We start from the raw sequence: 16,055 nt of genomic DNA on the forward strand, positions 1-16,055 counted from the left end.
CCAAGCAGGTAAAGGGATCTACCTGAGGCAAGATCAGATGTTGCTGACTATACTGAGACAATGGTCCAATCACTTGTACTTTTTAATTTCATGCTGCTCTTAGCAGGCAGTTATCTCAGCGCTCATTTCTTTCAAGTGAGACAGGTACCTGACTATAGCCGCTTATACATCAATAAATAGGAATAGAAATAAAAATATATTTTTCTGATCTAATTAGGTCATTGGTAAACCTGACCTAGATATAATTGTGTTTAAACTGTACTTTCAGCAAACATATACGTTAAACAACTCAGAATATATTGAGCCATCTTTATTCCAGATTTTTAAGTCTTTATAACTTAAGGAGATCTTTTCCATCTAATGAGGGATGCCAGTGCATGAATGACGTAGAGCAGTGTTGCAATATAGGCAAAGACCTGCAGAAGAATAAAACAAATCTTAGTTCATTTAACATTGAGGATGAGATATAACAGGGTAGGTGTATGCCTACAATCATCAAGTAGCCATTTTTACACTGTATGTTTAACAAAAAACTGATTCTCATTGGTCTGATTTTTATATTGGCCCTGAAGTAGTTTTTTTAAAGCAGAACTCCAGCAAAAATTTTCTTAACCCTTGCAGTGAGGGTTAACTGCTCATTTTTGTCTAAGTGCTAAAGAAAAAGTTATACTCACCTGATCCTTGGAGCCGACTTGCTCTTAGACCGGTATCTGGAACCTCCCTCCCCCTCTGCTGCAGTAGTCTAAGGATCCTTACGTCATCCTGTTCTATACACAGTGTATACGAGGTGAGGACATAGAGAGACATACCATCGCTGCAGCAGAGGAAGAGATAGGCTTCAAGGACCAGAGTAGCAGCCAGCTGGCTCTGAGCATCGGTTGTGCATTTTTGCAGGTATCCCTGTGTCCCTGTTTGGAAGATATTATTCCTTACATCCAATTGCACATGCATCAGAAAAGGAAGTGAGGGGAACTTTCCCACCGGAGACACAGGTAACAATAAAAACTGATTTTCACGTAGAGCAAGATAGGTTTGGAGCCTCTCTCAGGATTACTGCTGTACAATGAGCGAGATTGCCTATCACCTGCTGTATAGGTGACTGGTGTCAGAGCAGGAAGAGAAGAGAAATCTCCTGAGTAAGGACACAAACAGCAGTTAAAACCCAACAGAGGTTCTAATTCTCCCCCATTCTCTCCAAAATAAAAATAAAAATTGGTAGAATTAGACTATAAAAGAATTATAATGAGTTAGGCTTTAATAACAGTGCTTGCTGAAATAAAAATGTTACAATGAAGTCAATATTCTGCTGCATAAACCAGAGTTCCTGTAAGAGCTCTGGCAGATCTGCTTTACTGATAAATGCTGCGTCTGCATTGAAAACACTACTCCAGGCAATCTTTCTTTAAATGGTGCCCCACCCATATTAAAAATTGAAAAAGCAACTCGCCCTGCAATACTCACCTCCTCTTCAGAGCTGTTCCCCACAGTAATTCTGTTTCTCCCCTAGATGACCTCAGTCTTCTGGGTTGAATGAAGCCCAGCAGAAAACTAAGAACATTCTGTATTTGTGACTGGCCTGCCCCTGAGGAGGCTTTGCGAACCTGCCTCACAAAGCGTTCTGCACTTACAGTGTAATGATACAGAGAGTGGCACTGACATATCAGCACTGCCCTCTGCCCCATTGAAAACCACCAAGCATCCAGACAACAGGCGATGAGACAGAGGACCTTGTGCATTATGTGAATGGCTTGAAGACATCTGGAAAAGGTGAGTATAAAAAAATGAAGCATTAGATATATGCTGGGGGATTCCCCAGGAGGGAGGGGGAGCCTGGAATTGGGCTTTAAATGCAGTGCTGTACAAACGTATGCCATTAAATGCAGTGCTGTACAAACGTATGCCATTAAATGCAGTGTTGAAACGCAATTAAAAACTCCCAAAACCTCCCTTTTGAAATCAACACGGAAACCGCGCTGATCGGCAACCACCCTGGTGTGAATGGGGCCTACAAGACCTCTACAAGACCTGTGTTAGACATGTTCATGTCAACAGTCCCTAGGCCACCGGAGTGAAGGGGAAAAGGACTGCGGGGACCAGTCTAACAGCCCAGAGGAAGCTAAGATCAGGTAAGTAGATCTGCTTTACTCCAGTCCCCTAGACAAAAACGAGCACTTAACCCTTTCAGTGTGGGGGTAGCCCCACTGCAAGGATACATTTTTGTTTGCCTTTTTTGATTGGCTTTAACAGTAACATATAATATATATTAATAGATATGACAGTTACCACAGCAGCGATGTTCAGGTGATACAAATCTTCCCCATTTTTTAGAACTATTGTCGTGTAAGCCTGCAGTACTGAAGCACTTAGGTAGAATAGTGCAGCAAAGAAGTGATAAAACGCATCCTAAAAAAAACATTGAAATATTAATGCAGCATACCACAGGAATTCTACGTTAAAGTGTTTTTCCACATTTGAAAAAACTCCACAACATGTTTGCTATGTGTTCCCATTCACACGGCAAACCTAGAAAAAGAATGAAAAATGTTCTTACATTTCTAGCTGTTTCTTTAGAGCAGGTTTATACACGGGACTCTTGCAGCTTCAAATTAGAAAAGCTTGCAGAGTGTCATTAGTGGCAGAGTGAGGGATCTGTTTTTTTAACAATACATTAACATAGAATTTACCACCCAAGCCTTGAGATCTTTAACCCCTGGTTCACGCCTAGGCGTTTCTGAGCAGTTTGAAAAGCGATTTTAACTGCCCAAAACAAGAAATCCCAGGATTTCCAATGGCCCTGGTTCACACCTAAGCAGAAAAACACCTAGCAAGAAAAAGCCAAATGCCTGAAAAGATACAGGAGCTTCTTTTAGCGGTTAAAAGCTCTTTTCCTCCCAATAGACTTCAAAAATGCGCAACAAAAGCATGTTGCACATTTTCGTGAGTGTTTTTGCACGTTTATATGCGCGGTCTTCCATTGTCTACAATGGTTTATGAGGTGCCAATCAAGAGGCACGTCTTCATGTACGCGCAAATAACTGCATGCTGCTAACGCGCGTACAAACGCGCAAAAATGGTCCCGCCTAGGTGTGAACCAAGGCTAACCCCTTCACTGCCAGAGCTATTTTTGTGTTTTTTGCACATGTTATAATTTACATTTTAGGCAGAGAATTACCTAACCCCACCCCACCCCCACCCCCAAATTATATATTTCCTGAAAGCAAAGACCCTTTAGAATAAAATGGAGGCAGTTTACATTTTTTGCATGATATTCTGCATATTAGTGCAATTCTTTATCAAACCCATCAAAATGTCAGTACAAAATACACTTTCAAATCTCATTTTAATGCACAAAAACACAATATAATACCCAATTTTAATCAACTATATGTTTTTTATGTGTTTCTATTCACATAGCATACCAAAAAAAAATTATTGAAAAAAATATTTCTTACCATTTAGAGGTGTTTGAGGAGTAGGCCTTGGCAAGCTTCTCTCTCAATTTTAACTGCTCTCACATTTCCATTGCCATGCCATTTAGGCTGCATTCACACAAACAGCTGCACTGCAACACACAGCTGCTAGTGGCTGGTGTGTGCTCCCTGGCACATTGCACTGTTTTTTTGTTTGTTTTCTAGAAGTCACCCTATAGATCTCCTTAAGCATTTGGAAGTTACAGGTTCTCTTTATGGAGAGTTCAGGGTTCTATTTTGCGCAAAATCGCAAAAAACTACCACACCCAAAATTGTCCATAGGCGACGCTTCAAAAGCTTTTACCGCTCATCAGTTTAGTGTTAACAGTGATTGATGACCCTAGAATTATTACTCTCACTTCGACGTACACGGGGATATGCAACATGTGCGGTACAATGACCGCAAATGTTGTTTTCGCACGTGGGCGCACCCAAAGCATGTTTGTGTGTGTATGTGGGGGCGTGGGACTTTTAAAAAATTGTGTGTTTTTTTTATATGTGAATAATTTTTTTAAGCTTGTTTATTTTTTTGCACTTAACTTTATTGCTATCACATAGGGGTAAGAAGCCCCCTATGTGATAGCCAATTTACATGACAGGTCCTCTTTATGGAGATATCAGGGGTCTCCAAGACCCCTAATGTCACCTAGGGATCCCCAGAGAAGCTGATGAAGCAGAGATCTGCTTCACCAGCTCCTCCCTGGCTTCTGTAGCCGGGAATGACAGCTGAATGCGGAAGAGATATAACATACATCACTTCCTGCATTCAGAGACCAGAGAGGAAATCAGAGGGAGATCGTGTCCTGATCTCCCTTTGATCTCTGGTGACAGAGCAGCCGCGCCGGTCCCAACAGATCACGGGAACGGCGGCGGTGGGGGGGCACACCCGCACTACATACAAGCGATCGGGCATCTCTACAGATGCCAGAACACTTGTATGTAAACAGCTACCTCTAGCTGTTTACATTTTTGATAGTTTCCACACTCGTTCCCTGCTAAGCACCGCGAACTAGTGGGGGTGGGGAGGGATGTCTTAAAACGTCCACCCGCATCTACAAGACTCTCGTCCGGCCGTTTAGGTACAGCCAATGGACGGGAGGCGGTTAAAGATTTTTTTGCTTCTTGCTCGAAATCTTCTAGACATTTACAGGCTCTTAGATATTGACCTACTGCTGTAGTTTTCACCAGGACCTCAGGGTGGAAACTCTTAGCATGTTACAGATTATTTGAAGATGTAGGCTTCCTAAAGTTTGGTTATCAGAGTTCCTTCATTTCCAATCTCAGCTGTAAGATCCAAAAAGTTAACCTGCTTGGCATCACACAAATGCAAAATCAAAACTAGTATATCACCAATACATCTGCCTCATTTTACCGTTTTACATTGTGACCTAATCAAGCTGCTTATATACTGTCCAGTCACTGTACAATATTTGTGACTATTGTCTCCCATATAATACACTCTAATTTTTATTTCATGATAAAACTGGCCTTGTGTCTGTGAAGGTTCTCATTCATCCAGGTCATGGTATATCTGTAAAAAAATAAGTCAAGGCAACTGGACTTGCTGTATTTTTCTTGAAGATGTTTCAGTGGTCATCTAACCAGCTTTCTCAATTCTGAATTGAGAAAGCTGGTTAGATGACCACTGAAACATCTTCAAGAAAAATACAGCAAGTCCAGTTGCCTTGTCTTATTTTTTACAGATAAAACTGGCCTTGTCTCTCCTTTTATATTGCATCCTAACCAAGTGCTAACATAATGCCCTGCCACTGACCATCCTAAAGTCCTAACACATCCTAAAGTCTATATTTGTAATATTTTGGAAATTACTGGAGATACAGGGAGGGGAGGGTGTTCAGGAAAATGTTGGGTTGCTATTTTGAAGTGTTTTTGTATACTTTGTTTGACATTTATTAAATATCTATGACAATGCAGTGTAGTACTGCAAACAATTTCACAAACTATAAAACTGTTCCACTGCCACTAGCCAATTTGTATGAAGTAGAAGGCTTTAGCTTTACTTTTTAAGAGTAAACTTTCCTATAGCTTTTAGATCTGTTACAGCTCCTACTACCACAGTTCAGTTCAGACCTATTACCACTAAATAAAAAACAACGTCACAAACTTTTTTTCAGGTTGTCATGAATCAGATTTGAATTTTGCATTATTTGCCAAGCAATAATTTAAAAGTAAAAAAATCAATTACTCATGCAAAATATGTAATGCCAAAATCCTGTCCCTGATGCTGTCTGTGAGTATCATACTGTTACATGACAGCACATACTGCTAAAAGGCATCTTCCAAGCATGTAATTTAAGGATGGGTGTTTTTTCCATGTCACCCTCATAGTATCATTAAATGAAGACCCTCTCCCCAATGTACAATATTTTTCATATTTTGTTTTGCATTGGTACCTGTCCTCTATGCCAGTGCCTAGTTCCAAATGCCCTTATTGACAATCCCTTCCCTATTAGACTTAAAAATATGCAAAATTATGCTTTTGAAGATTTGCCCTCCAAAGACGTCAATATGGTACCATTTTTAGTTTGCACTTTTCAGACTTCATGCTGGGTTCAAAGAATCCACTGTGACCTGAAACCAAACACATTTGCTTACTTGGCACCCTACTTCCACTCTGCACCATGTCCTGGATTTTGCTGGACAGCCTGCGGGATGCTGCCCAAAATCCCAGGACTGTCCTACTGGATCCAGGACACTTGACAACTATGTCCTGTATTTATGTTATTATACTACATATACAGTGGCAACTCTAGGAACAATATATAGGGGGGGCACATAAGATACCACAGTAAAATCTGGGGGGGCACTAATAATTTTCATTGCATGTCGCAACCGCAGGGCGCCGAGAGCTGATTTAATTGCGGATGGCATCTGCGCCCTGCGGCTCCGACATGTAGTCCAACGCCGCCCACAATCCTGAATACCACAACCGTTTATTTTTTAAAAACTTTTTTATTAAACTTAATTTTTTTTACATTTTTACCTTTTATTTATTTAATTTTCTTTATTTTTTTATTTGTTTCACTTTTTTTACATTTTTATTTATTTCACTTTATTTTTTTACATATTTTTTACTTCCTATTAATTTAACTTTATTTTTTTAATCTTAGTTTATTTTTTTTACATTTTCTTTTTTGTTACTTCATTGCTGGGAGAAATAGCCAGCCTGCTATTGGATATTTCAAATTGCAATAGCCAATAAAAGGCTGGCTACTGCACCCACCCACTGCCTGCTGTCAATCAGCAGAGGAGGGACCTGAAGGTTTCTATCAGGTCCACCTCTGTTGATTGACAGCTGACAGTGGGCGGGTGTAATAGCTAGCCTGTTAAAAGCTACTGCAATTTAAAAGAGCCAATAGCAGGCTGGCTATTGCGGTCAGCAGCTGGAATGAAGACGATCGCAGACGCCGCGGAGAGGTGAGTAGACTGCAGGGGTGGGGGGGGAGCTCACAGACTGTCGGAGGGCTCTCCTTACAGGCTGTAATCGACAATTACACTGACACAGATCGCTACAGCCTGTAGGGAGAAGCCACTGACAGTCTGTGAGGCTTCAGCGGGGAGAACCCCTGTCCCAGCAGATAACTGTGTGATAACTGTCCCGGGCACACTTATCTGCTGGGACAGGGATTCCATTTCTCTTGCCTTGCGCTAGCGCCGGGACTGCTGCCACTGTTAGCGGGGGGGCACACGGGGAGGGACAAGTGATAACCTAGGGGGGGCAATTGCCCCCCTGTAGCGACGCCACTGTACATATAGAAAGCTGTAGAGTAACCACTACAGAAAGCTCTTTATTTAACTCGGGCACAGTTTCATTGTCACAGGTCGGCTCAGATTATGAGGCTGAGTGAAAATCACTCACCTCATAATTCTCCTTCAAGGTCATACATTCTAAAAAATAATTGGAGAAAACTATGCATTCTTATTTTATCCAGTTCTGCACACAGAAGCAGTGCTCTGTGTGAGACCAGCAGTCCGGTCTTCAGCATGCCACTGGCACAGAGCCATATAATAGTAAAGCACAAATATTACAGTAAACTCCCCGTTATACGGCATCCACGGGGATTGGTAGATTTTGGATAAATGTAGTTTCTGGTTGCTTGAGAGTTACTATTAAAAATAGATCTAACTAATGCCATATCCCCATACTATACCATAACATACCATACCATAACATAACATAAACTCTGTATTGACTTCATATTGACATGGAAATGCAGTAATCAAGACAAATTCACACATTTAAAACAAATTAAGACAAATAGGCACACAATCGTTTCTGGGATAACACATGCCGCAGATCAGCAGAACAGTGAGTACACAGGGGATTTTCTTTTTCTGGTTAGATGAGAGTTCTGGATAGTTGAATACCGGATAACAGAGTTTACTGTATTAAGGTTCAACTGGACTTTAAAAATAAAATGTAATTCAAAACTATAAAGCTATTCCATGCTTGTATTATGGGTAAACATTTGCAATGCTTGTATCTTACTATAGTTGTCCAGGTCAATTTTCCCACATGTGCTCCGATACTTTATAGTAGCATGAATATAGATGCAAACACGAAGCAAAAGACTGAGACAAACATAACCCATCCTTGAACTATTGACGTGCCCGGAAGTCTGGTAGATGCTACTAAAATCCACACAAGGCCACCAGAAACCTGAAATAGAAAGATAAATATGTGTTTAGTATATTTGGAAGGCTTCACATTAACATTTTAATAGAAAAAAATGTTTGCTGAAAAATGAAATGTGGTCTAATTTTATAGTGTAACAAAAGCCAAAAATGTGTTAGAGCTAAACTCCAGGCAGATATAAAATGCACAAATGAACATAGTTTTCAAATGCAAACAATATAAGTACTTGAATTGAATTTGCTATTGGACTCCTGCAATGCACTGCACTGTACAGCAGAGCTCAAACTGGCAGGGGAGCAGCACAAGGGCCAATCAGCTTTGCCGCAGTGCTTTCTGTGCTTTCTGTGCTAACAGGCAACATGCTGATAGCAGGAGAGAACAGTGTAACAGAGAGATGAACTTTTCAGTCTGCTACTTCTCCTCTCACTGTCCTGTCATAAGCTAGGGATGGGATAAGGTTTTCTGCCCTTCCAGATAACGCTGTATGGTGTGACTAAGCTGTGTCATTCTCAGAAATTGATGGGCAGAAATCCAAATTCTTTACAGCTCCCATATCTATATGTCATTTGTATGTTTAGTTTGCCTGCAGTTCAACTTAAGGTATTTGGATAGAGAAGGGAACAGTTTCACCCACTGTTAGGTTTTTATTGCTGTGTCCCTGCTGGAGTGACTCACCTCCATTGTCACCAAGATAGAAGGTGATGGGAAATCTGAAATGCTTTTGTTGTCACTGGACCAGAAAAAGAGGGGAAATTTCCAAAGGGGATACCTTCTCCAGTGACAGCTTTGTAAGAAGGGATTTCCCCTCAGTTTCGAGAGATTTCCTCTCTCCTGCTATTGTGTCTCTAGGAAGGGACATCTCCCCAATGGGCTACAGACAGTAAAAACTAAAATGTAAATGTTATATTTTAGATAAACCTTTACAACTATTATTCAGGATGTCTGTGAAGGTTGTCATTCACCCAGGTCATGGTATATCCGTAAAAAATAAATCAAGGCAACTGGACTTGCTGTAGTTTTCTTAAAGATGTTTCGCTGGTCATCCGACTAGCTTTCTCAATTCAGAATGAAAACATGAGAAAAATACAGCAAGTCCAGTTGCCTTGATTTATTTTTTTACAGATATTATTCAGATTCAACTTCTACTGTGTTCTACTGTATATGCAGACCTTATACATAACAATAATCTGTCAATCATAGGTTTGATCATTTCAGATCTTTTACTCAAACAATATTGCTTAACCAAACATAGCAAAATAATACATTGGTCAAGTTTGATTGGAAACAAATAATACATGTGCACTTGGTCAAAGCACATTATTATTATAATTATTATTATTATTATACAGGATGTATATAGCGCCAACAGTTTGTGCAACGCTGTACAATATAATGAAGACATTACAATCACAATACAATTCAAGACAAGATGATAAGGATGGCCCTGCCCATGAGAGTTTACAACCTACAAGGGAGGGGCAAGTGATACATGAGGAGGTCGTTGTGTGGGGATGAATTGTTTGAGAAAGTGATTGTTCAGTGGTTAGGTTGAGGTGGGATAGGCTTCCCTGAAGAGATGAGTCTTAAGGGAACGCCTAAAGGCAGTCAAGGTGGGAGATAGACAGACAGGTTGGGGTAGAGAGTTCCATAGGATGGGAGAGTCTCTAGTGAAGTCCGGGAGGCGAGCATGGGAGGAGTTGATGAGGGAGCTGGAAAGCAGGAGGTCTTGTGAAGAGCGGAGTGGACGGTTAGGGTAATACTTTGAGACAAGGTTTGAGATGTAGCCGGGGGCAGAGTTGTGGATGGCTTTGTAAGTGGTTGTTAATATTTTGAATTTTATCCTTTGGGCGAGTGGAAGCCAGTGCAGGGATTGACAGAGGGGAGTTGCAGACACTGAGCGGTTGGTTAGGTGGATGAGTCTAGCAGCAGCATTCATGATAGACTGAAGGGGGGATAGCCTGTGTAGAGGTAAGCCAATGAGGAGGGAGTTGCAATAGTCAAGACGGGAGATAACAAGGGAGTGTATGAGTAGTTTTGCGGTTTCTTTGGTGAGGAAGGGGCATATTTTGGAGATGTTACGAAGGTGAAGACGGCAGGATTTGGATAGTTATTGGATGTGGGGAAGAAAGGTGAGGTCCAAGTCAAGGATGAGCACATCTTTACTTTGTATTTTTACTGTCAACATGCCTTACACATGTCATCATCATTATCACCACCACTTAAATATGTAAACCCTCACAATTAATTTGTATTATTGACTCCTTTGGTCTTTTAAAGGAGAACTATGGGGCAACTGGGGGAGGTGTTCTGTCGGTGTTTGGGATCTATTTATAAACAATTCACAGAGCCATTCACACTGCAAATCTCTATGAACGTTAGTTCTGTGCAAATAGAGGCAAAAAGGAACATTCTTAGTACATTTTCTTCGGCTGCTTCGGCTGCCTTCAGCTGCTGTACGGACTGAACCGAAGTCTTCCTGCAGCCGGAGAGAGCCGAAGGATTAGCCTAACATTCAGCTTAATCCTTCGGCTCCTTGGTGAATAACCCCCTTAGAAAATACTACAGTGTTTATTTCCCATGTTTCTCTGCTTCATCTAGTGGCCATAATACTGTATCACATTAAATTACATTCAATCTAATAAAGCTAATATAGTAAGAATGTTCATATTTTGCCACTCACAGAGAACACACAGAACAAACGTTTTTCACACAGAACAAACGTTCACAGAGATTTGCAGGGTGAATTACTCTGAATTGTTTATAAATTGAACATTTTCTGTCCTACGGTGCCAGTGCGGCTCCTTCATAGTTTAGTGAGTGAGTATTGTCACCCTAAAACAGAAATGTATTATTGACAGAATCACCTGGAGCAAAAGCCAAAAGAAAAGAAAACTAATACAGCTACCACATCTGAGGATTAGTAATCTACAATACATTATATTTAATTTTTTTGTTTAGATATGCTTTTAAAGTTATATTACTGAATGCCTTCCCACACCATCCATATGTTTTATTTTACACTTTTTTCATATGTGCACCCTCTTGCCATGGTGCCACCTGGGAAGCATGTTGTGGCTAAATCTTCAGTTGCCCTTTGTGCTTCTGTTCTATGACACACTACACCCTTCACTGTCCTATTGTCAACACCAATGAACCCTTTTCTATGTCACAACCCTTAGAGAGTTAGGTAATCACCTCACTTTGCAATTCTGTTTGCAGCATTTTATGGGTTTTTGTTTCATTAACTGCAAAAGCAAATAAAAACATGCATTTTTCTTGTTGCCTTTACACAAACATCGTCCCCCATTTCCATCAGAAATAGAAAAAAACATTAAATAAGCCCTAGTTTACACCACTGTGATACAACATCACAGGGGGGCTGCAGGGTGCATTTATGAGACGCTGTGGTAGGTAGCCCATTCATATGGGTGGGGTGCCTACCACAGCTAAATCGCTAAATCGCTAAATCGAGAGAAGTGCATGCACTTTTTTTTTTAAATCGCAATTCACCACATCGCATGGTAGTAGGTTATCATGTGATGTGGTTCAATACAATGCACTGGCTAGGGGCATTGGGGTGCCATTAAGAAATAATGGCACTGCAGTGCACCTAATATTGCAACATGCATTGCAGGAGTGCATGTGATGCTTCTCATAGATATGAACAGAGCCTTAAGGACTGCATTTATTTTAACAACATAATTTGGGTCTGCGTTTTCATTGGGTCACCAATCATGCATAGCAGTAATAACTAGGGGATATGAAAATGTACAAATCCTCTGTCTCCAAGCTAAAATCTCCAAAGAGTCTGTGCATGACTAAGGCAGGAGCTGCAAGTGTAAGGTAATTAAGCCAACCACGCCATATTTTCTCACATTTTTGAGAGCTACCTCCATGGGTACACATTAATGTATCTTAATGTATGTAATGTAACTGTCTATTTCAATGCAGGTTTTGGGAGCTTGGGTAGATAGCCATTTTCTGCTATGGTTTTCCTGGTGATTGCCAGTTCTATGTGGGATCATCAAAAGGAAGTAGCAGCATTCCCAAAAGACCCATCACAGGTTCAGGAGAGCAACGAACATTAAATGCACAATACATGATATCAAACACATCTTGCAACTATTCAGTCCAGTTTTGGACAACTCCAGAACATGAGTGAGTCAGATCTCCCTGTTCTGAGGTACACCTAGGGTATACGGGAGGTCTTTACAGGAAAATTGATACATTCTTAGGTGAGTCCAATGCACTCTATATAGCAAGAACAATTGTATTGGTCACAGGGAGCGGGATATTGACATCTGAGGTATACGTTTAGGCCTTTGAGCTACTGTTCGTGTATATTTTAGAGATTAAACCCTGTTTACACTGAGAATTAACTGTGAACGGGATCAGTTCCACTTTCTTTAGTGTGAGGTCAGTAAGTGTTTGTTGACTATTGAGGAGCATTACAAAGCTGAATGTATAGATGTACTAACTCTACATTTAGAATGCAGTAAAACCCCTTTCGCACCATAGGTAAAGACAGTTTTAGTTAAAAATATAGTAGAGCCCCCAGAGCTCTTCAAGAAAGTGAAGATTTAGCACACCACCTGCTGGAAAGGGAAGTATAAACCATATTCTTTTATAGGCTGGGTTTCTTTCTTTTTATTTTTCAACATAACAACAGGGTCATTCTAAAGGTTATGATAATCTATACAGTAGACATGCCTCTATAATCTCCTCTGAGATTCAACTAAAGCATTTTGGTTATCCCCTCCCTCTCCTCATCCTTTATTTTTTATGAAAGTGGTTTACTACCCTGGAAGATTGCACTCTGCATGATAGAAATAAAACTTGCACTATGTATAATGGAAATATTGAAGTTATTGAGCAAGATTTGCTTTTTTCCCTTGTGGAAAGGGGGCACCATGCTACAATGTTGTAGTATCCAGCCTGCAAGGCATAACTGTTTTTAAACTTCAGGCACTGTTTGTACAACATATGAACAGAGATGAGTGAATCATTGCATAGTGCTACTATAAAATAGGTAACTGATGCAATTACTTAACAACATAATTACCTATAGCTGCCATTATGGTGAAACATGTAATTACCCAAAGAGGTTATAAACAACATTCATATTGGATTTATTACTTTATAATGATTTTTAGGGGTAAGTTAGGATCAGCAACCTTTTCCACTTTCAGTATCAATGTACAAGCATTAGACAACTTGCATGGCAGTTAACAAAATCAGAAAGTAGACTTCAGATCAGCCCCAAATCCTGCACCTTCAAACCTCAAATTATTTCCCAATCTGCCTCATATATCAGAATTGTCCCCAATTCTGTACTGTCAGACTTTAGATCAACCCCAAGTCCTGCACTTTTAGACCTCAGATCAGATGCAATTAATGCACCTTCAGACCTCAAATCGGCCTCAAATCCTGCACCATCAGAAACGCTGGGGCTGTAAATGCCAACTTGCGGCAGCTGGTGGTTTCAGTAGGAGGGGAAGAAGATAGATGGGCTGCCTTTTAATGGACAGGCCTATGCAGGTGGGCCTCTCCCAAATGTCCTAGAGGTGGGTGGGCCATGGAAGCATAGGGGCAGGCCAGGCTTTGTAATTTACAGTGGTGCCGTATTTGTAGGAAAAAGAAGCCTACCAGAGGATCCAGTCGGAGTCTGCATACATGCCGTTTGACAATCTTCCAGGTGCCACTTAAAATTACATCATGTGTCCTTTGTGGCACCCATGCCCTAGAGTGTCCAGGGATAGTGATTGATTTGTAACCGCATGTACAGACTCTTTGGAGACTTTAGCTTGCAGCGCATTGCCCCACCACAGCCTGGATGGATCCCGACAAATATTCAGGATCCACCCCGGGGAAGGTGGAATCCCTGCAGGGAGCTGTGACTGGCAGTCACCACTCTCTGCAGGGAGATGATCAGGAACTCAGCAATCAGCGGTATGTGTTAACTGAGTTCCCGATCAATAGAGCCAAACTGTGACAGCTTCAGCATCACAGGTCAGCTTGAATTATGGGGATGAGTGTATTTCACTCACCCATAATTCTCCTTTAACATCAGGATAAGGATCTTTCTTTTTAGCAATGTAACTGTAAGTTTGACTCTAATCTAAAAATAACTGTCATTTGGTTTTTTTTTGGCAGAAAAGGGATCCTTATCCTGATGAGCCTAAAATCTGTATGTGAAAATAAATCTTTCGACATTATAAAATAATGCAGTAAAGGTTTTTGGTGTAGCACTGCACAATTATAACATATTTCTACTTTACAATCTGGAGGAAGTTTAGCAAATGTAAAAGTGTCACACGAAACAAAGAAATAAAACAATGTGCTTCATCAGCACTTATAACACTTACACACTGCAGAAAATAAAATCATGACTTTCAACAAACAAATCCAGGTGTAATGTCCAGCAAGCTTGTGTGTGTGGATCTCAGCTGCGGAGTGACTCTGTGGATGGCTCAGTTAGAGGGTTCACTGTCGCACTCTGTATTGAATGAGTGAGGTCGGAACCCCTAGCACATCATACACCACCACAGGATTGTGAACACAATATAGGTCCTCAATTGTCATTCATTGGGGCCGTGTTGGGACTTGTAGTTACACTAGTTAACTCCACTAATGCAAGGCAATACAATGATGGTACTGTTAAGTGGTAGGATAATGATGCACGGTTCAGTTAATCAGGATAGCAGTAATATATATATATATATAAGGTAAGTGAGCTGCAGGCATTCAATAGAGTACTGTCGCTTCAAGCCAATGGAGGATATGCAATCTTGTATCAGACTGAGAATACAGGTGGTACTTGCGATTTGGTGTAAACAGTCCAGATACCCCGAGCCACTGGTTGTGGAAGCTTCACGGCTGTGAATCCTCTGGAGGAGGACAGCAAGGTTCAGGATGGTGGAGGTGAATGCCCTAGCAAGTTGCTTGACTTTCTACCTCGCTAGAACGCTGAGCAAGTGAGCCTTGTTAGCTCTTGTAGTAGAGGCAGGTGTGTGTGGGTGGAGTCGTCAGCAGCGGCCCTCCCAACCATCTCCTAGTAATGGAAATGCTGTGTGAAGGCCGGCCTACTCTGCCTGTCACTTAGACACTGTATGTGTCTGAGAGCGACGTCTGAGAGTACAAGCCCTGGAGGGAACGTGACCGGCAGGTCGCCTAGCAACCAGACGCCGGCGCGGCTGACCCAGGGAACGGAACCCGATTCCCTGACACCAGGTAAGTGTAGTGCATTGAGTAGTACAGTTGTTAACAAACATACTAGCTGTCATCATGACATATAATCAACAAAATATACCCGAAATCCTCTACAATTGCACTTTATTTGCAATGGTATAGTTTACTTTATTTGAATGCTGTTATCTGTATGTTCCTGAATTTGAACAGGACTTTGTTGATTCTGAACATCCAGGACAGTGCAATGGTAAAATGAGATTGTAAAATATCTTACAAATAAATTCATTTGTACAATGTTTAAAAATGTAGTTTGGATGTTACATAATTGCTTATGTTAGCTTAACACCAGCACAATCCTGTACTATATATATACAACTTATATATGGAATAAGTCATTGTTTTATTTTAAGATGAATACTTACAATTTCAAATATCATAAGAAGGTCTGGAAATGTTACAACTGTTCCCAATCCTGATGGCAATGGAAAGATGTCCCCTTGCACAGGTGCTGCATTATTGGATGCCATTGTGTCAACTCTGTTAGTCTGTAAATTGCAACTTTAGAAGATATGATATGTTCCTTAAAAAGCAACCTGTCCAACAGTGCAATAAGGCTGCAATAAGTTAACGGATATATACACACTTCATTCTCCACCTTAAAGTTGTAAACCACCTCCACCACTCCCTGAGCAAATTAGTGTCATACGTTGGAATCCAATTGCCCAGATACCTCAAGGTTT

General features: G+C 40.8%; 1 pseudogene; it reads right to left on the bottom strand.

Annotated features, from left to right (window-relative positions):
* Positions 1 to 338: 338 nt before the first annotated feature.
* Positions 339 to 15,842, bottom strand: LOC108788911 (annotated as a pseudogene).
* Between the last annotated feature and the right edge of the window lie 213 nt (positions 15,843 to 16,055).

This window comes from Nanorana parkeri, unplaced genomic scaffold (assembly GCF_000935625.1).
Source record: "Nanorana parkeri isolate BGI_ZX_2015 unplaced genomic scaffold, ASM93562v1 scaffold361, whole genome shotgun sequence".
NCBI classification, from domain to species: Eukaryota; Metazoa; Chordata; class Amphibia; order Anura; family Dicroglossidae; genus Nanorana; species Nanorana parkeri.